This window comes from Fundulus heteroclitus, chromosome 5, assembly GCF_011125445.2.
Source record: "Fundulus heteroclitus isolate FHET01 chromosome 5, MU-UCD_Fhet_4.1, whole genome shotgun sequence".
Classification (NCBI taxonomy): Eukaryota; Metazoa; Chordata; class Actinopteri; order Cyprinodontiformes; family Fundulidae; genus Fundulus; species Fundulus heteroclitus.
This window is the reverse complement of record NC_046365.1, coordinates 5,151,150-5,172,797: the sequence shown is the minus strand read 5'-3', so window position 1 is coordinate 5,172,797 and position 21,648 is coordinate 5,151,150. Positions and strand designations below refer to the sequence as shown.

General features: G+C 43.8%; 1 long non-coding RNA gene across 2 annotated transcripts in view; it reads right to left on the bottom strand.

Moving 5' to 3' along the window:
- Positions 1–20,736, bottom strand: part of LOC118563091 — a 36,986-nt gene extending 16,250 nt beyond the window's left edge. Inside the window, exons 1-3 of one of the 2 annotated variants that reach the window (XR_004931010.1) lie at positions 20,711–20,734; positions 7,816–7,937; positions 7,334–7,487 (exon numbers count right to left, since the gene is read on the bottom strand). This is a non-coding gene — a long non-coding RNA (uncharacterized LOC118563091). Of the gene's footprint in view, positions 1–7,333; positions 7,488–7,815; positions 7,938–20,710 lie in introns of both variants that reach the window. The other variant, XR_004931009.1, reaches the window with a different exon arrangement.
- Between the last annotated feature and the right edge of the window lie 912 nt (positions 20,737–21,648).

Below are 21,648 nucleotides of genomic sequence, written 5' to 3'. Positions count from 1 at the left end.
CAAAATATGTTGCAGATTTAACTTCCAACTAAAAATGACGAGGCGAGACGGTTATTTCCATTGTGCTGAACTTTAGTGAATGACAGTGAAAATAAAAAGGGAAAAACATACAGCGTGAATCAGTTGGCTCGATTCGACCGCGCATACAACAGCACGTAAAGTTACGTTATTCTTTGTTTACTTCCTGCTCCCCAAGCATTATGGGTAATGAAGTCTACCTCAATGAAACTCCAAATCAAATAAATGCAGTCTTAAATTCAACCACATTTAACACATGAACTGTGTTATCAATATTAACATTACCTTATAATTTTAACTCATTAATTTACCATTAATTTGTTATGAAATAAGTTCTCAACAAATAAATTCACAACACGCCGTAAAGCAAGACCGACTCTCACGATGCATGAGACTTCTGAGCCTGTGGGTGCGAGCCGAGGGCTCCTGCAATTGCAAGTACGGTATTTCCCCTACAGACCACCAGGGTGGCCGAGAAAACCTTTGTTCGACCTGAAATTACTCATTTAATCTTCCAAAACGGTATGGAACACTAATTAACTGAAAAATGTTGCATAGTATGCCTTTAAGGTTCTGGATGTTGTGGGGTCGTGTTGGTTAACATGTCTCTGCAATATTGCATGGACATCAGGAGCAGTTCCCCTGGATTGGCAGATTGGGGTGGTGGTCAGAGGGGGACCAGAGGGTGTGTTCCAACTATATAGTAATCACCCTCTTAAGCCTCTATGACAGGGTTCTGGAAGGGAGGGTCCCTCGAATCTCGGATTCAGGAAGAGCAGTGTGTTTTTTGTCCTGGCCGTAGAACACTGGATCGGCTGTATACCCTCAGCAGGATCCTGGAGGATGCGTGGGGGTTTGCCCAACCAATGTACATGTGCTTTGTGGATCTGAAGAAGGCATTCGACCGTGTCCCTTGGGGGATCCTGTGGAGGTATTCCAGGAGTATGGAGTACAGTGCCCTCTAATAAGGGCTTTTAGCTCTCTGTATGACCGGTGTCAGAGCTTGGTCCGCATTGCCGGCATTAAGTCGGACTCGTTTCCAGTGAGTTGGACTCCGCCAAGGTTGCCCTTTGTCACCGATTCTTTATGGACAGAATTTCTATGCACAGCCAAGATATTGAGAGGATCCATTTTGGTGGCCTTAGGATCGCATCTCTGCTATTCGCGGATGATGTGGTTCTACTGGCTTCATCAGGTTGTGATCTATAGCTCTTACTGGAGCGGTTCGCAGCTGAGTGTGAAGTGGCCAGGATAAGGATCAGTGCCTCCAAATCCGAGACCATGGTCTTGAGCCGGAAAAGGGTAGAGTGCCTTCTCCGGGTTGGAGAGGATGTACTGGCCCTAGTGGAGGAGTTTAAGCATCTTGGGGTCTTGTTCACAGATGAGGGGAAGATGGAGCGAGAGATTGACAGGCGTCATTTGATTTGGAGTTGCATTGAGGGGTACTTCATTACCCACGATGCTCTAGGAGCAGGAAGTAAACAAAAAAAATTACTTTACATGAGAATGAAAAGGCATTGTTTTTGAGCCGGGCCATACTGGCACACGCTGTAGATTTTTCTTCCTTTTTTTCACCGTTATTCACTAAAGTTCAGCTAAATGAAAGTAACCGTCTCGTCATTTTTAGTTGGATGTTAAATCTACATGAGGAGCTCAGTCATCCAGGGAGGACTCAGAGTAGAGCCACTGCTCCTCCACGTCGAGAGGAGCCAGTTGAGGTGACTCAGGCATCTGGTTAGGATGCCTCCTAGACGTCTCCCTGGTAAGGTATTCCGGGCATGTCCCACCGTGAGGAGACCACGAGGAAGACCCAGGACACGCTGGAGGGACTATGTTTCTCGGCTGGCCTGGGAACGCCCTGGGATACCCAGGATACCCAAATAATTTCCCATGCTCTGAACATCTCTCAACATCTGAATGTAGCAAGAGTATGGCAAAACTGCAAACCTACCCAAACCTGGCTGGCCATCATAAACTGACTGGTCAGGCAATTCAATTGAGTTCAATTGTATTGATATAGCGCCAATTCACAACACACAAGTCACTTTACAAAGTCAAATTCAGTCAGATTATACAAATCGGTGACAAGGTTTCTATCTAAGCAAATCCAGCAAATTGCATGGAGTCTTGACAAGCAGCATTCATTCCTCCAGAAAGAGAGTAGAGCCACAGTGGACAGTCCTCTGCATTGTCGATGGCTTTGCAGCAATCCCTCATACTGAGCATGCATCAAGCAACAGTGGAGAGGAGCTTGGTGCCGAGGACGCTCCGGAAGAGTGTGGTACTACAGGATTGGAGCTGAGCGGTCCCGGAAGCCTAGAAGAAGAATGTCCAGAGGAGCGTATCTCTTCATGGATCATGTCAGGTTGCAGACAAAGTGGTGTCCATGACGCAGTGATGGATGACCATGAGCTGGATGTGACGAGGTCCTACCGTGCTATAGTGGAAGAGTTATTGCAGCTCCCCGGCCAAACTCTCACAGTTGAGTGGCTGATTTACTTAGTGCTGACTCTGACCATCAACTGACTACTGATCCCTTACCCATTGTCGTGGTTACTGACACTGTTCTATCGCCTGATACGGACCTCATCAGACGGGACAATGATATTGGACTTGGACCCCTTAGAGGCCCTATTCCTGCACCGGGACTGGTTATATCTAGGCTATGGCGTGTCATTAGACCTGTGACTCATCTTATTGAGACAATGGGTCAGAGACTCCTTGTGTGGGACCTTTTACAGCCAGTATGTATTGAAACCACAGTTTAAATGGTTGTCTTTTTGTTTATCTCTGCTTTGTATGGTTGTGTTTCAAAACACTACATATTTAGATCAGTTTATTATGGGGTGTAGGCTGCACCTCTGTACTCCGGAAGAATAGCTCTGATGAACTTGTTCTTTGATCTGTCTGTTAGATAGCTTCCAATATTGGATTCTGGGATTAGATCTTTGTGTATGGTCTGTGACTTTGCAGTTGGTAACGGCTGGTTGGGGCGTGAGTATAACAGGTTAATAATATTACTTAGGTTAAGCTTAAAAATTCCACCAAATAGGTTTTTAGTATTACGTAAGCAGCTTTTATTGTGTTAGTAGCTGTTAGGAAGGAGCAATGAGTATGTCCTACTGCACTTGAACGCAGCTCAAGCAGGCAGGCACGTAATCCGACGCTCACAAGGGGCGGGTGAATGCTGCTGCTGCTGTCCTGTTATAAAAGCATTTTTCTTGTATGATTTACAGTTTATAGGTGATATATTGCTACTTCTAATTGAACAAGAATACATTCTGGTTATCCACTGAGTATTAAATGGCAGATGTGAGTCAAAATCGGTGTCTTATTAAAATGTAAAATAACATAACTTGCATTGTTGGTTAATAGCGGAGCTACAGTTAGCTTAATTTCCCGCTACACACTGTAGACTTTTTGTATTAATTATTCTTTATTTTGCAGGTTATTTTCTTGTTCAGGAAGGTGTCTTGGACCGCATCTTCTTCAAACAGGTACAGGTTAATTAATGTAATCTATGTTGGCATATCTATGTTTATATTGTTCCTATTGGTATATTCTAACAAGGGTGACTAGATGTTATCATTGCTATAAATCTAGAAGAAAACTCTGTAATTCAATTATGTCTAAGACCAGTATGTATTTTAATGCTGCTTCGGCTGCAATCACAGAGAGAGAGAGAAAGATTAAATGTCAAGTCAACCCAAAACCAGCCTCTGTCCTTCTTCGAACCACATGCGAACAGAACACAATGCAGGGTGAACCAGTTACACTAAAGCCCCAGAAGCCCAGGTCTAATAGCCTATGAATGAAACGTAGAAACAAATCATCAATCCAACACCGTGATCTCATTATGGTTTACCTACAATCTATTCACAGGATTATTTACAGAATTACACATAGACTACATGCTATGACTTACATTTAGAAGTCCTCTCCCACTCTTGTGGCATTGAAGGATGGAAACAGCTTTAACTCACACACCAATAATCTCGTGATTTCGAGAAAACAAAGTTTCTTTTCTCAGGATAAATCATCCTGTTAGCATGAGAAAATTGTCTTATTTTTGGATAATGAGAAAATTAAAAATTAACTCGCTGGCAGGGACACATCCGCTCTCGGCTTCCATGATTTTCTGTTTCTTTGTTGGTCACGCCTACATTTTGCGGAACATGAAACAATTTTAATACCAAACACAAATTACCTGAGTGAAACCAAAATGGTCTCACTTATTAAATGAATAGGCTGTCCTAACCAACCTGGCACAATGGGGGAAAAATACACAAACCCCTAAAACTAATAACTGGTTGCACATCTGTCTACAACAGCTGCCTTCAAGCTTTTGCATGAATGTAAAATGAGAGCTTTACTTTACTTTGGAGATATGTTGGCCTACTATTTTATGCAGAATTGTTTTAATTCAGTCACAATGGATGATCTCGAACCATGACCTGTTGAAGTTCATGTTACAACAGCCGATTTCACTATTAAATTGGTATTAAATCTATATTTCAGAAGTATTATTTCGGTGTGTTGTAAAAATCAGTTAAAAGTTAATCAGTTAAAATATATTTTAATAAAAAGTTAAAATTGGTAAACTTTATGATTATACCAAAGTAAGGCCATACAATAAGTATACAAATGGTGTATAAGTAAATAAGTATACTATACTTATGCACACATAAGTATAGAATAAGTATGTCAAAAGTAAGTACATAAGTTTAGTAAATAAACTTTAAGTTTTAGAAAAAAATATTTGCTTGTCCAGAGTTATCGTCTCTCCTCTGGGTTGACCTGCATCGGCTGGTAGGACTAGCCTCAGCCGATCTTGTTTGACCTCCTATTTCAAGAAACAAACATCCATTAGTTGAGTGATTCCTTATTTTAATTTAAGTTGAAAATGAAACATTATCTAATAATATTTTTCTAAAAATGTTTCGACACCTATCCAGCAAGTATTGTAAGTCTTTATCTGAGTCTGTACTGGATTTAATGTTCATGTGCTGTTTTCCTGATGGAAATGAAAGAAACAGCTCATTACGGCCTGCAAAAAGCTTCTACAAACATTTATGAAAGAATGGGCCGGTATCTGTAAATTCCAGTGTGAGACTGTGATAAGATGCTCACTGTGCAATAAGGCCAGTCAAGTTGAAGGTGGCATAAAAGTACAAAATGGAGTCAGTGGGTGCTGGGGTAGAGATTGTGCAGAGGTCTACAACTTTCTGCTGAGTCAACAGCTATATAAAGTTCTTGTGCATTTTAGCTTAGCTCAAGAACAATGGACAGTTTCTAACCAGCTGCATACAAACATTACATTACAAAGTGCAATGCTGTAAACCTGCCAGCACTGAACTCTAGAGCACTGGAGGCATGTTCTCTGGAGGGATGAATAATCTGTCTCCACCAGTTCACAAAGTCAGGTCTGTAAAGAGATGGATGAGCGAGAGAGAATTTGAGACCCAACCTCAACCATCTCTGGGATGAATTAGAGTGAAAATCGCAAGCCTGTGTTTCTTGTCCAACATTATGGAGGACCAAGTCTTCCATAATTAAAAATAAATACAGAAATAAATAAATGCTCAATAAATAAATATGCATACAATTATGTGCCACCAAAAATATAATAAACAAATAAATGTAGGTAGAAAATAAATTATACAGTGAGACAAAATGTATATATCCCCTTTAATTAGTCACTTTATTTATTAATTACTTTTTTTAAGTATTTATTTATGTGCATGTTATAATATTTTTGTCTGTTTTATTCTTTCTTTGTATTTTTTTGCCCTATTTATTTCTCCGATGCTATTTATTTCTGCCTGTCCTTTTTACATTTCTGTTTGTCTTTTTTACATTTCTGTCTGTCCTTTTTACATTTCTGTTTGTCTTTTTTACATTTCTGTCTGTCCTTTTTACATTTCTGTTTCTCGTTTTTACATTTCTGTAGCCCCTCCTCATTTGCATAATGAGGCAGAAATGCATACAGAAATGTAAAAAGGACAGGCAGAAATGTAAAAACGAGAGACAGAAATGTAAAAACGAGAAACAGAAATGTAAAAAGGACAGACAGAAATGTAAAAGCGGGAAACAGAAATGTAAAAAGGACACACAGAAATGTAAAAACGAGAAACAGAAATGTAAAAAGGACAGACAGAAATGTAAAAATGGCAAACAGAAATGTAAAAAGGACAGACAGAAATGTAAAAACGAGAAACAGAAATGTAAAAAGGACAGACAGAAATGTAAAAAAGACAAACAGAAATGTAAAAAGGACAGGCAGAAATAAATAGCATCGGAGAAATAAATAGGGCAAAAAAATACAAAGAAAGAATAAAACAGACAAAAATATTATAACATGCACATAAATAAATACTTAAAAAATAAGTAATTAATAAATAAAGTGACTAATTAAAGGAGATATATACATTTTGTCTCACCGTATAATTTATTTTCTACCTACATTTATTTGTTTATTATATTTTTGGTGGCACATAATTGTATGCATATTTATTTATTGAGCATTTATTTATTTCTGTATTTATTTTTAATTATGGAAGACTTGGTCCTCCATACAACATCAGTCTCTGACCTTCCGAATATACTTTCTTGTAAAGTCAAAAACTTTACAGGAAATGTTACTTGTTATTTAGGAAACGTAGGCAAATCTCTGATGTTCAAGAAATTTATAAAAAATCATCTAGGGCTGAAGATCCTTAAATAATTTAGTGACACAAACTGACCAAATATTTAGCCTGATTTTACATCACAAAATAAAAAAGGTGTCTGTGTCTTTTATAGAGTGGATATGTCATGGACCGAGCAGCAAGGACCTTGCAGCTCGGTCCATGACATAGGACTGACTGTCCTTGCTGCAAGGACAGTCAGGCACAGGTATATTTTCAAAAACAGGGTTCTTTTATGTAACCCAAAAAGGATCAAATGTACAAAAATGGATAGACTAATTTGGTATGATCCAAATCAGCTCAGCCCCTTGGCCACCTGCTGCTTCCTCAGCCAAGGGACTAGAGCAACTGAAAAACTGAGTCATAACAAAACGGGGTAAAGCAAAATGTGCACACTAATTTTGAAATACAGTGTTATGGTGATAAATAAATTCCAAATAATGAAATGTCTCTGTAAATGAAGCCCTATATGAAAAAGAAACTAAATTACATAAAATATATTTTTACCACACATGTGTGGCTGTAAATGCAGCCATGACAGGATATAAAACTGTGAGTTCAACAGAATATATGTTAAATCAGTCATGAACTCTTTCCAGCTTATGCTGGTCCATAAATCACAGTTTTACCTCGGTGCTGTCCTCCAGCGCCTGCATGATTGCTGCCACCACCAAGTTTACAAGCACAAACCGTGACAACAAACGTGGTGAAGAAGACGGGAGAGGCTCAGAACAGGTAGCTGGGACAGTTACTGTCGCCGACCCGGCACTCCCTCATGGTGTCCTGCAAGGCAGAGAGGGAGGTCAAAGTGTCAAAATCCAACAATTCAAAGTTAATGTGTCTTATTTAGTTAGTAATTATTTAGAATTTAATATATCAATATACTGAATTAATTTCGTCCTTTAAAATATATGGAAGTTCGTTTTGTTATATGGCACGCTGCAATACAGAAACATAAAAGAATACAATAAATATCCAAATCATTATATGATTTGAATATTTAATGATTTAATTTTACATATTAATAGATTCATTGCAACAAGTAATTCAGACTAATTTTAACAAACGATTTCCACATGGCATGTCTAACCCTAACCCAAGTCATTCATACTTTAAGGATGCCACTCCAGTTGTCTCCAGTGCTAACTTTGTACAGCGTCAGCGGGGCCACCCCGAAGTTTTCAAAGTTAGTGTGGCGGTGCAGGCCGCGGCACAGAACGTCTTCAGAGCATTCTGATCGACGCAGAACAACAACGAATGAATCACGTTTCAAAGGAGGTGACATTTGGACAAGAGGGCAAGAAAGCAGCCAGGGACACACCAAAGGACAAATCTCCATCAAAATGCTGAGTAAGGATGTTCTAATTATCTCCACCTTTATGTGATATACCTGTGTGACAAACCAATGGGCTTCACTGCTCATTTAGTTGATATTATTAGGACAATTTCACTCCAATACCATAAAGTGAGGCTCTGCTTTGTTCTTTTGATTCTACCCAAGTTTACTGAGCTCATATTCTAGGTATAATTATCTTGTGTAAACAGATTCATACCAAAAGCTTTTATAGTTGTAGTAAACCTACTTTCGATTAAGATGTTTTAACTAAATCCTCCATAGGTGGGCACATTATCCCTGTGGTGTTTTCTCTCCACTGGCTGCCTTGTTTTTATAGCTCTTAATGATCCGGACCCATCCTACTGTTCTGATTTGAGGTTCTGCATGAGGGGTCGAGCCATGCGATCATCGTCCCAGCTCTTCTTGAATTCTCCTGAGAACTAGATATAAATATTGGGCTGACCGTGCCATGAGGATATTATTAGTGACTTTCACCAGAGCTGTTTCAGCACTACAATGAGCTCTGAAAGCCTAACTGAAACTCTTCAAACAGGAAATTGCCACATGCTTGATTAACAAATACCTTGTTAAAATAGTTTTACAAAAGAAAGGAAGATTGGATACAGGCCTGTTGTAACGTACAGGAATAAGGACCCACTATGCACACAAACAGGTATGAGCCTTTAAGTGTTTTATTTACTCGAGCTCTGAGCGTGTCGGGGAAAACGCGCAGGCAGCGCGGCACGGGGAGCGCACAGCAGGCAGCTCTCCAACTGGAAACCCCCTGTGGCAGACACTACAGGTTAGTGATCGGGAAAAAAGGGAAAAAGCTGGCAAGGAGGGAGAAGGAAGATCACTAACCTGGTAGAGGGATTAAGAGCTCGGGTCCGGTTTAGGTCCGGGGCGGAGGTCCGACGGCGGACAGTAATGTGAGGCCGTTGAGCGGCAGGCAAACAGGGGCAATCCAGCAGGGAAATCCAGGTCCGTTCCAAGGTCTGTTAACTGATGGGCAGAGATGCAAAAAGGGTCAGGCAGATTCGAAGACTTAATCAGAGCGGGGGTCCGGTACACAAACAGGCTATCCAGGGCAGAGACAGAATCGGCGGTCAGAAGGCTGATCAGGTCGGGCACACAGGCGGGCGAACAGGAACAATTCAGGGGTCTGGCAGGCTCGGTAAACGGTGGCGGAATCAGGTCGGATAACGGTAAAGCTGGCAGGTTTCAGGAACGCTGGAAAGTAACAAGGGTTGGCTTGAGACAATCTGGCACTGGGGGCTGATCTGGACTGGGTATATATGGAGGTGAGACAGGCGGGCAACAGGCATGAAGTCTTGAAGGGCTTAACTTGGGACACATGGAAGGTAGGATGAACCCTCATTGACGGAGGCAGGCGGAGACGGACCGCCACCGGGTTCACTACCTTGGAGACAGGAAAGGGGCCAACAAATCGAGGAGCCAGCTTCTTGCAATCCACCTTAAGCGGAAGGTTCCTGGTAGAAAGCCAGACTTTATCCCCGGGTGTATACTGAGGGGCTGGGATCCGCCGGCGGTTGGCAGCCCGCGCCTGGGACTGGGAGGAGGTGAGAAGGGCCCTTCTAGCTCTCCTCCAGGCTCGCTGACACCTTAGGGCGGACAAATGGGCCGAGGGAACCCTGGCCTCTCTCTCCTCAACGGTAAACACCGGTGGTTGAAACCCATACACTATGTAAAAAGGGGAGAGCCCGGTTGAGCTGGAGGGCGTTGAATTGATGGCGTGCTCCACCCAAAGGAGGTTACTGGCCCACTTGGTGGAGTCGAACCCACAGATGAGGCGGAGCTTAGCCTCCACCTCTTGGTTGAGCCTCTCCGTCTGGCCGTCAGTCTGAGGATGGAAACCAGAGGAGAGGCTAACTGAGATCCCCAGCATGGCACAGAACTCTTGCTAGTAACGGGCCACAAACTGGGGTCCCCTGTCCGAAACTATGTCAGAGGGCAACCCGTGAAGCCGAAACACTTCCTTCGCCAGAATGAAGCCCATCTGCTTGGCCGAAGGGAGTTTTGGTAAGGGAACCAAGTGGACCATTTTTGAGAAGCGGTCTACAATGGTCAGGATGACCGAGTTGTCCTCGGAAACAGGCAGGCCCGTGACAAAGTCCATAGACAGACTGGACCACGGCCGGGAGGGAACAGGCAGGGGTCGGAGGAGACCGGACGGGGGTTTTCGTGAGACCTTCGCCTGGTTGCAGTGGGTACAGGCCGAGACAAAATCCTTAATGTCCCTAGACAGCGTGGGCCACCAGAACTGGGTGCGTACAATGTGTAGCGTCTTGGTGATGCCCGGGTGACAGTACAAACGGGAGCTGTGGCAGAACTCGAGGACCCTGCCTCTTAGTGGGTCAGGGACGAAAAGTCTCTTCTTGGGGCAAGCCTCGGGGACACGTACCCCATTGAGGGCGTTCCTGACCTCTGTCTCCAACCCGATCCGGGTAACCGCACATCTGACCGATTCAGGGAGGATGTATCCCTGCGTCTGCTCAGGGACTTCCTTCTCTGCCTCAAACATACGGGACAGAGCATCGGGCTTGAGGTTCTTGGAGCCAGGCCTGAAAGACAGGGAAAAACTGAAACGGCTGAAGAAAAGAGCCCATCTAGCTTGACGAGGATTGAGTCTCTTAGCTGTCCTTAAATACTCCAGATTCCTGTGATCTGTCCACACCAGGAAGGGAAGTTTGGACCCCTCCAGCCAGTGCCTCCACTCCTCCAGAGCCAACTTGACTGCCAAGAGCTCCCGGTCTCCGACGTCGTAGTTGTGCTCTGCCGGAGATAACTTTCTGGAGAAGTAAGCGCAAGGCTGTAACCGACCCTGTTCAACTTTCTGGCTGAGTACTGCTCCTACTCCAGAACTAGAGGCATCAACCTCCACGATGAACTGTTTCTCAGGGTCAGGGGCGACCAGCACTGGGGCTGAGGTAAACAGGCGTTTTAGCCGCCGAAAAGCTTGATCTGACTGGTCATTCCAGGCGAACCTTGTTTTTACAGAGGTCAGAGCGTGGAGCGGAGATGCCACTTGGCTATAACTCCTAATAAAACGTCGATAAAAGTTGGCAAACCCCAGAAACCTCTGGAGTTGTCTCCGGTCAGCAGGTGTGGGCCACTCAATAACTGAACGGACCTTGGCGGGATCCATGGCCATCTGACCAGGAGCAAGGATAAACCCAAGAAAACTAGTGGAGGACACATGAAATTCACAATTCTCCGCCTTAACATATAACTGGTTCTGTAACAGGCGAAGCAGGACTGAACGTACATGCTGTTTATGGGTCGTGAGGTCTTCTGAATAAATCAAGATGTCATTGAGATAGACAAAGACGAACCTCCCAATCATATCCCTAAGCACTTCGTTCACGAGGTTCTGGAAGACGGCTGGGGCATTGGTGAGCCCGAACGGCATAACCAGGTATTCATAGTGACCCGTGGGAGTGTTAAAGGCCGTTTTCCACTCATCTCCCTCCCTGATTCGAACCAGGTGGTAAGCGTTTCTGAGGTCCAACTTGGTAAACAGCTTGGCCCCCCTGACCTGGTCGAAGGCTGTATTCATTAAGGGAATGGGGTAATGATTCTTCACCGAAATGTCATTCAACCCCCTGTAATCAATGCAGGGACGGAGTGAGCCATCCTTCTTACCCACAAAGAAAAAACCTGCCCCAGCAGGTGAGGAAGAAGGACGGATAATGCCAGCCCTGAGAGAGTCATCAATGTACCTCTGCATGGCCTCGGACTCAGGGATAGACAGGGAATAAAGGCGACCTCTGGGAGGGGCAGTCCCAGGAAGCAGCTCAATGCAGCAGTCGTAAGGACGGTGCGGAGGTAGACTGGTGGCTTTAGCTTTATTAAATACCTCTCTGAGGTCGTGGTAGTCGGAGGGAACCTTAGACAGGTCGGGGTAAATCTCATCCGGCTCTCCTTGAGGCGACCGGAGAGGTAGGGCAGACCTTAAACAGGAGACAGAGCAAGAAGGAGCCCAACCAGTGACCTCCTTACGCCAGTCTATGAGGGGGTTGTGTTTCTTTAGCCAAGAGCTGCCCAGGATGACTGGAACCTGAGGGGAGTTAATAATCATAAAGGTTAGGTTCTCTCTATGATTACCTCCAATGAGAAGATCGACGGGTTCTGTGACGAGATGGGAATGGTGCAACTTGTGGCCGTCCAGCGCCAGGATGCTGAGAGGAGACGGACCCAGGTGGAGTCTGATGCTTAGCCTCCTGGCTAATCCCTCGTCCATGAATTCGGTTTCAGCCCCAGAATCCACAAACACAGACAGGTTATGGTGCTTGGCAGAAACAAAAATGGTAGCAGGTAACAAAAATTCAGAGGAGGCAGAGACCTTGGTCCGGCTCAGTAGGGACTCCCCCCGCCCTACTGAGCCTGGTCTTTTAACGGACAGGTGCTAGCACGGTGGCGCTCCCCCCCACAATAAAGACAGAGGTTCTGCTGGAACCTGCGCTGGCGCTCTTCGACAGACAGTCGCGCTCTGCCTAGCTGCATAGGCTCAGGAGCAGCTGGACCAGGAGGGGGCAGTAGTGCTGCTGGTGTGGAAGAGGTCCAGGAAACAGGACAGCGTTCCCTCCGCCGTTCCATAAGACGGAGGTCAATACGAGTCACCAATTCCTCTAACTGTTTGAGGGAATGTGGGTAATCCTTGGTAGCGAGCTCGTCCCTTATTCTGTCATTCAACCCCGAGATGAAGACATCCATGAGTGCAGGCTCATTCCAGGGACTCTCAGCTGCTAGAAGGAGGAAATCTATGATATAATTGGAGACAGACTTATCTCCCTGCCTGAGAGCCAGAAGCCCCCTAGTGGACTCCCTGCAGGGCAGCACTGGGCTGAATACTCTGACCAGCTCACGGGAAAAATCAAAATAAGAATAGCACAGAGGGGAATCAGACTGCCATTCAGATGTTGCCCACAACCTCGCCTTTCCAGACAGCAGAGAAATTACATATGCCACTCTAGAGCGGTCAGTGGGATAAGATGAAGGTTGGAGCTCAAACTGAATCTCACATTGAGTGAGAAATGCCCTGCACTGGACGGGATCACCTATAAAGAGCTCGGGCGGGGAGAGCCGCGGCTCAGGAAGTGACGTCACCATGCGTGACGTAGTTGGAGTAGGAGATTGCGGAAGTGGCGGAGCCGGGGCCGCCTGGCTGCGAAGAAGAGTTAGAATCTCGGTCATTCCAGTCTCTAAGTCAGAAATGGATTTTTCGACACCCTGTCGCCACTGATAGTTTGGTGCAGAGTCCATCTTCTTTGGCCAGATTGTACTGTAACGTACAGGAATAAGGACCCAATATGCACACAAACAGGTATGAGCCTTTAAGTGTTTTATTTACTTGAGCTCTGAGCGTGTCGGGGAAAACGCGCAGGCAGCGCGGCACGGGGAGCGCACAGCAGGCAGCTCTCTAACTGGAAACCCCCTGTGGCAGACACTACAGGTTAGTGATCGGGAAAAAAGGGAAAAAGCTGGCAAGGAGGGAGAAGGAAGATCACTAACCTGGCAGAGGGATTCAGAGCTCGGGTCCGGTTTAGGTCCGGGGCGGAGGTCCGACGGCGGACAGTAATGTGAGGCCGTTGAGCGGCAGGCAAACAGGGGCAATCCAGCAGGGAAATCCAGGTCCGTTCCAAGGTCTGTTTACTGATGGGCAAAGATGCAAAAGGGGTCACGCAGATTCGAAGACTTAATCAGAGCAGGGGTCCGGTACACAAACAGGCTATCCAGAGCAGAGACAGAATCGGCGGTCAGAAGGCTGATCAGGTCGGGCACACAGGCGGGAGAACAGGAACAATTCAGGGGTCTGGCAGGCTCGGTAAACGGTGGCGGAATCAGGTCAGATAACGGTAAAGCTGGCAGGTTTCAGGAACGCTGGAAAGTAACAAGGGTTGGCTTGAGACAATCTGGCACTGGGGGCTGATCTGGACTGGGTATATATGGAGGTGAGACAGGTGGAACCAGTGAGGACTAATTGCAGAAACGAGAGGAGTGGAGCAGGTGTGCTGAATTGTGTATCAGCTCCAGTGCCAGGAACGTTACACCTGTAACTTCTTAACACTAGAAGTCAGAGCCTCTCAAGATTAGTACGGCTTAAAAAAGGCCTAAATTAAGCTAGAAGACTGTAAATTAAGAAATACATCTCACAATCAACTTGTTTGCTGAATATAAAATCCTTGTCAAAATTCACCCCCAGATTTCTTACAGTGGTACTACATTTAAGAATCAGAGTGCTGACATCAGTGGTGGCAATCCCACTAAACAAAATGTTTTCATTTGCTAATTTAAAAAGAAGTTCTGGGTCACTCCAAGTTGCAGCAGATAGCGAAAAAAAGGACTAAGAATGGAACCCTGTGGCACCCCACATGACAGAAGCGCTAAAGGAAGATACATTATTAATCATAAATGTGAAAGACCTGTCTGTCTGAGAGGATGTGAACCATTTAAGTGATGAGCCCCAGATACCAACATAGTGGGTTGGTTAAGACAAAAGGACAGAATGACAGATGGTATCAAAAGCTGCAGTGAGGTCCAGCAGTACCGGGACAGGCACCTACCATAAATGGAAAAAGCAACATCACTATGCACTTTTAATTAGGCAGATGCTGTCTCATGTTGCAGTCTGAAGCCGGACTGCAATTCCCCTAAAAGCCTAATTATTTTCTAAAAATGTAGTTGAGTAAAGAAAATGTCTAAAACCTAGAAAAGGAAGGGCAAACGAGAAACATACAGTAGGCTCAATTCCTGAGCTAAGACATGAGTTAAAAAAGACAAGAGTCGGAACAGTGATGTTAAAAACCTCTGTCAAAAAAAAAAAAAAACAACCTGGCATGAAAAAAGTCAGGGGGACAATTAGTAGCACCCATGTGTTGCCCAATTTTGATCAAATGAGAAAAAGATACTGGTTTAAAGGACCAACAAGCGAAATTTTAGAAATAACTAAAAAAGTGTTTTGTGATTAATTAAAGGTATCTTTAATTAATCACAAATTAAAGATACCTTTAATTTGTGATTAATTACGGTATTACCGTAGTCCACGGTATGACGTGGACTACGTCATACCGTAGTCCACGTCATACCGTGGACTACGGTATGACGTCACACACAATAATTGATACTTTATTCATCTCACAATGGAGAAATTCACTTCTTCATTTAACCCATCCCCTTTGGGGAGCAGTGGGCTGCCACTGTGGGGCGCCCGAGGAGCAATCAGGGGTTAAGGGTCTTGCTCAGGGACCCAGAGTGCAGGCAGGCAGTTGGGATCGAACCGGGTACTTGCATCCTTCTCAGAGCGCAAGCGCACTGCTCTAACCACTAGGCCACCACTCCCCCGTTTTTTTTTTTTTTATAATAATTGATACTTTATTCATCTCACCCTGGACAAATTCACTTCTGCATTTAACCCATCCCCTCATCAACCAATCTCTCTATGTTGTTCTTCAGACTCTTGTTCACATAGGCTGCATGTGCATGTACGTCCATATGAATAGCTTCCAGTCTCGGGTTTAATTTTTTGTCAACCCTTTGAGGCAGTTCAGGCATAAATAGCAGGTGTTATTTTACATGATATACAGTATAACAACACAAGATGCTGCCTAAACAACTGCTATTTTTTAATTTAGACTTTTGCTTAGTTATAATAGCATGATTAGGGTTCCACAAAATAATAGTGCTATTTATTTGACTATTTCTTCTTCTAGAATTAGGGTAAAGACGAATAAAACACTATTTACATTGGTTTTATTGTACATAGATTTCCACACTGTCCATTTGTAAATTAGTACAAAGCAGGGGTGGAGCTAGACATTCTTATCACCAGGGACTTAGCCCATAAAATATTACATCATTAATTTGGTACACCAAAAAGTAAGAAATTATTCAATCTGTTGATGCGGTCGCAAAATTTATTAAATATAGGCCTTTACATATCTTAAAGTTTAATCTGCTGTTCTTTAATAGTCATACTAGTATATACCAATAGTATATTAATATGTTCTCATTTCAATGATGAAATGGAAAACTACTCATGTTACAAATCAGTCTTGGTGTCACCCATCTTACTCAAAGTACAGTGTTGGGTCCTCCATGCTGCTTATGTATTAAGATTTATTGCACATTTAAACATTGACAACTCACTATCGTTAGGAAAATAATTAGTTGTCTGAGAAGATGTAGGTAAGGAGAAGCTGTTATCTACAGTACACTTCAGATTTATGATGTAAGAAATGTGTTTGGAATGTTAAAATAAATTAAATGGAATGGGCTACAGAGTTACTACAGCTGTACATTTGTTGAAATTTGAATTTAAGATTTGAAATGCTGTCAGTGTCAGTTGCAGTTCTACTTCCAGTGCAGAGTAAACACAAGAAATGTATTTGCAGTCCCTTGAATGTATAATTTTGCCATGTTTTATGGTGCAGACAGAGTATTTTAGATAAAAAAATAAGGGTGGGGTTTATCTCTGCACATTTCTATATCTTCAAAAGAAAATACACAATACATTTAGACAACAGACATGTTTAGACTATATTTGGTTTAATAGGCACGTATTTACCGTCTGTCTCTGATGCTGGTAAGTTCAAATGCAAACTTTTTCAAAGTGGGAAAAAAGTCCCAATTCGACATTCATCAGATCCAGTAATACTTTAAACATTAACAAACAGCATCTAGTGTGTGTCGTGCTTATATAGTGAATCTCAATCTATTTATTTATTTTTAGTTGTATTTTAAATAGGCCCATAGTCTCATAGGTCTTTTGTCCAAAAAACCCCCCCAAAAAATTTCATAGCACCCCCTGTTCAAAATTACTTCCAGCAGCTCTGCATTTTAGTGCAGATAATATTTAGTTTCTTAACAGGGACTAATTTCATAATCTAGTATCAATTATGGTAACCGCAGTATCCCAGTATGAATCAAAACTTAAATCTCGCGCTTCAAGCACGCGCGCACAAGAACACACACACACACGCCAATCAGGAAGAGGGAAGGCGGAATTTAGGGCAGCACAACCAATGAGAGTGGTGTTAAACAGCACACAGCACAGTCACGTGTGCTGCAGATTTAAAGGGACAGGACAGACCGGGCAGGCAGTCAGACCGGGCAGGCAGTCAGACCGGGCAGCCGCAGCCACCAGAAGACAAGCGATGCAAGCAGCAACGTTGTATTGTAAATGATAATAAATATTACAATGTTATTCACATCAAGTTATTGGTAGGGACAATTAAGTCGGTCCAAAATTTTGGTAGGGACATGTCCCTATGGTCCCTATGCAAACCTACGCCCATGCCCAACACACACACACACACACACACACACACACACACACACACACACACACACACACACAGATTCGACTATCTGATGGACCCTCCTTTCCATAACCCCATAGTAGACCTTACCAGGGAGGCTTAAGAGGGTGATTCCTCTATAGTTGGTACACACCCTCCGGTCTCCCTTTTTAATTAAGGGGACCACCACCCCAGTCTGCTAATCCAGGGGAACTGTCCCCGATGTCCACGCGATATTGGAGAGCCGTGTTAACCAACACAGCCCCACAACATCCAGAGCCTTAAGGTACTCAGGACGAATCTCACCCACCCCCTGGGGCCTTGCCACCAAGGAGCTTTTTAACCATCTCTGACCTCAGCCCCAGATATTGGAGAACCTGACCAGAAGTCCCCAGGCTCTGCTTCCATAATGGAAGATATGTTGGTGGGATTAAGGAGCTCTTCAAAGTATTCCGTCTACCGACACATGACATCCTGAGTCGAGGTCAGCAGTGTGCCACCCCCATTATAAACAGTGTTGGTACTGCACTGCTTTCCCCTCCTGAGATGCCGGATAGTCGACCAGAATTGCTTCAAAGCCGTACAGACGTCTTTCTCCATGGCCACTCCGAACTCTTTCCACGCCCGAGTTTTTGCCACAGCGACCAGCCTGCCGTTTTCACTGCTGGTAACTATCAGCTACTTCCGGAGTCCCAAGTCCCACAGTCCCGATAGGACCATTTTTTCAGCTTGACAGCTTCCCTCACTGCTTGTGTCCACCAGTGCCTTTGAGGGTTGACAACGCGACATGCACCGACCACCTTGCAGTCACAGCTCTGACTTGCCACCTCGACAATAGAGGCACGGAACATGGTCCACTCAGACTCAACGTCCCCCACCTCCTTCAGGACGTGTTCAAAGCTCTCCTGGAGGTTGGAGTTAAAGCTCTGTCTCACAGGGGACTCTGCCAGACGTTCCAAGCAAACTTTTACAATACATTTGGGCCTGCCAGGTCTGACCGGCTTCCTCCCCCACCATCGGTGCTAACTCATCACCAGGCAGTGGTTGGTGGAGAGCTCCGCCTCTCTCTTCACCCGAATGACTGTTATGTGCTTTGGGCACATTATCATTATTATTGTTTTTTATTTTATTTATTTATTTATTTTTTGATGGTTTTGTTTAGACTTTAGTTGACAGATTTTATGGTTGAGATATTTTTTAGTTTGGATAATTCATATTTTGTTTTGGTAATGAGGATTATATTAATTTGTGGCGCTGTTGGTTCGCCTACAAATAGGCTGGATTTTGACATGTTTGGGACCCCTCCCTTCCACTTGCTTCTGCTCGCTGCGCCACCACCACTACCGCATCAAAACTTTCAGATTGCGATTGCATGCGGGATCGAAATACATGCTGTTCGAAGGTCTCGTTCTTCCTTGGTGAACAGTGGTCATCAAATTTTTCCACGACTTTGTCAAATTGTTCCTTTTGATCACTTTAAGCAAACACAAACGTATTAAATACCACTACAGCCTGAGGTCCCGCGACAGTGAGAAGCAGTGCTATTTTCCGCGCATCAGGCGGTTTCACACTTACCATGACATCTGTTGAACCAATCCTGGTACCATGTAATGTTTCTAATCTTAATGAAGAAACTTGGGTTCGTAAGTTAACTAAACTTATTTATTAACATAACGAGTCAGCAGGATACAGATACACCATGATATATTCATTGTTCATCAACTGATGACTTTCAACACACAGACACTGTTAAGAAGCAATAATATTTTCTGTAACAATTAAATTCTAGAATGTGTATATGTCAGAGGTCACGGATTAGCGGACCACGGTCCGGATCCGGACCCAGCTGCTACCTAATCCGGACCCAACCTCATTTAAAAAATTTATATATTACTGCATGTTGTCCAACGACAGTGTCTAACTCAAGTTCTCCGTCGCTGCGACGGATTTCCGTCATTTGGAAATTGAGCGCAAAAAATTCCGTCTAGACTTTTTATTCAAGGTTTTAAACACAAGCTGCTCTTAACCAATCAAACCTGGCAGAGCCGGGACATTAGCCAATCAGAATGAGAGCAGGGCGGGTCTTTCCAAAGCGGACATTGCCAGTCTGAGGTTTATCGGTATTCATCATTTTAACCTTTGGGAGAGAATTTTAAACTGGCTACAGATGGTATGAATGAAAGTAGCGGTGGTCAAAGGTTTTCTTTGGATTTATGCGAACCAGCAGGTCAGAAAGTTCAGCGGATAGAACAGCTGACAACAACTTCCCTCGGTAAGCGTCAATCTGCTCCGGCAGTTAATTAATTAATTATTTCCACCTGTGGCCATGTCGTCTGTCAGCGTTTATTCCCTCGCTGATAAACGCGGCGACCAACCAGGGATCTCCTCGTGATTCGCTATTATGTTTTATTTAAAACACAAAGAAGAGTAACGCGAGGGAGGAAAGGGAGCTGGGATTGTAAAGTGGACTGTGGACCAGTTTGTCAACAGTGTGAAGGAAGAACTTGATGCTGCAGAGATGAAAGTAACCCAGATGATGATGTGGATGTGGAAAGTGATGGAGAGGCTGTCCAGGATGACGCAAAGGCTTCAAAGCTGAAAGGTGGCAGAGATACAGGAATTTTCAATGGATATTTTAAAAGTATCAGATTTAGTTGACTTTGCACACTAAGTAAGTGAGCCAACTAATGCGGCATGATGTCCACGGCCCCAGGAATATATGGGCTGGCGAGAAAATGTTTTCATTCAAACATTATTTTTGCTTCAACCCCTGTGCTAACTTCACTTGTTAATATGGCAAAGCCCTCCGGAGCGTTCCCAATCATATCCGCTTGCTCATACATACGGAGAATATAGCTGATTTAAAGGCGTAGAACGAATGAGCACCTCGATATGTGCTTGAGGTTGGCTTTGTTGCCAATCAAACCCAGGTGTAAAATCCTTGCAGGGCAGCCTAAAGCTCACGTCTATCATTAAGCCATAAAAAAGAAATTAAAAAAAGTTCAGTTGTTTTATAAAAGATGTGACAGTCAAGAAATTGTCTATATACCAAACTGTGAAAGATTGTGGTTCTCTATTTCAAAAAGCACTTTGGATTTTAAAATAGAAAAAGTTCTAGTTTTATTTTAATTGAATTGAATTGAATTATGTTATTTTTTGTTTAAAAAGTCAATGTAAAAGGTGGATGCATAAACATTTTATTTCAGTGTTAAATACTGTTTAAAGTAACGGATTGTAATAAAAAATGTGTCCGGACCTTTACTGGTTGTTGATTTTCTTTATTCGGACCCCGCTGATTTTTAATTAGTGACCCCTGGTATATGTGATCTTTTTGTTTGTGAAATGTTTGTTACCTTTTGGGTGTGTCCTTGTAGCGGCCATCTTGGAACCTACCAAAGAGGAGGCCCGCCTCAAACCAAGCTCTTTTATAGAAAGAACCTTGTTTGCTGGACTTTGATTGGCTGGGCAGTTAATTGAGAAGGTGGGGACAACAGTATATAAGGGAACTGTTGGCTGAACCAAGAAAAAAGAGGGAGAAGGCTTGAGAGTCTGAAGCAGATTGAAAACTAAGAGACTGTTGGGAAGATGTCGTTTTTTCCTTGTCCCTGACCTATGCCGTGATGAAGGAGGCCTAATAAACCACCTTTGTTTAAACTACAGCCAACTTTGAGTTTTCCTTCCACACCATACCTCGCAGTGTAACAGACACACATCCTGAGGGTACATCATATCTGCAGCCATCTGGTGGCAGGGGGTAAAACTGCAACTCATTAATTTACCATTACAATATTGGCAAGTACTGCTCTCCCTCAGGTCCAAAGAGCTGACGGCTTTCAGAACACCATGGGGCCTTTACCAATTCAGAGTGATGCCATTTGGACTGCACGGGGCACCTGCCACATTTCAACGCCTAATGGATAAGGTACTAAATGGCCTCTCACATTTTCCCTCTGCATATCTGGATGACATCATTGTTTACAGCAGCTACTGGGATGGACACCTGCAACATCTACAAGTAATCTTTGAGTGTTTCCAGAAAGCAGGATTGACAGTAAATCCAGCCAAGTGTGCCATAGCAAAGAGGGAAACAGAGTATCTGGGCTTTGTCATCAGAGGAGGATTGGTGAGGCCATCCTGTCCTGCCCCCTTCCTCAGACAAGAAAACAACTTAAATCCTTCTTGGGTATGTCTGGTTGGCATCACAGATTTATCCCTAATTACTCTGTTAGAGCTTCTCTTCTCACAGACATGACCAGTCTTCGGGGGCCCAAACATTCTACAGTGGTCTAAA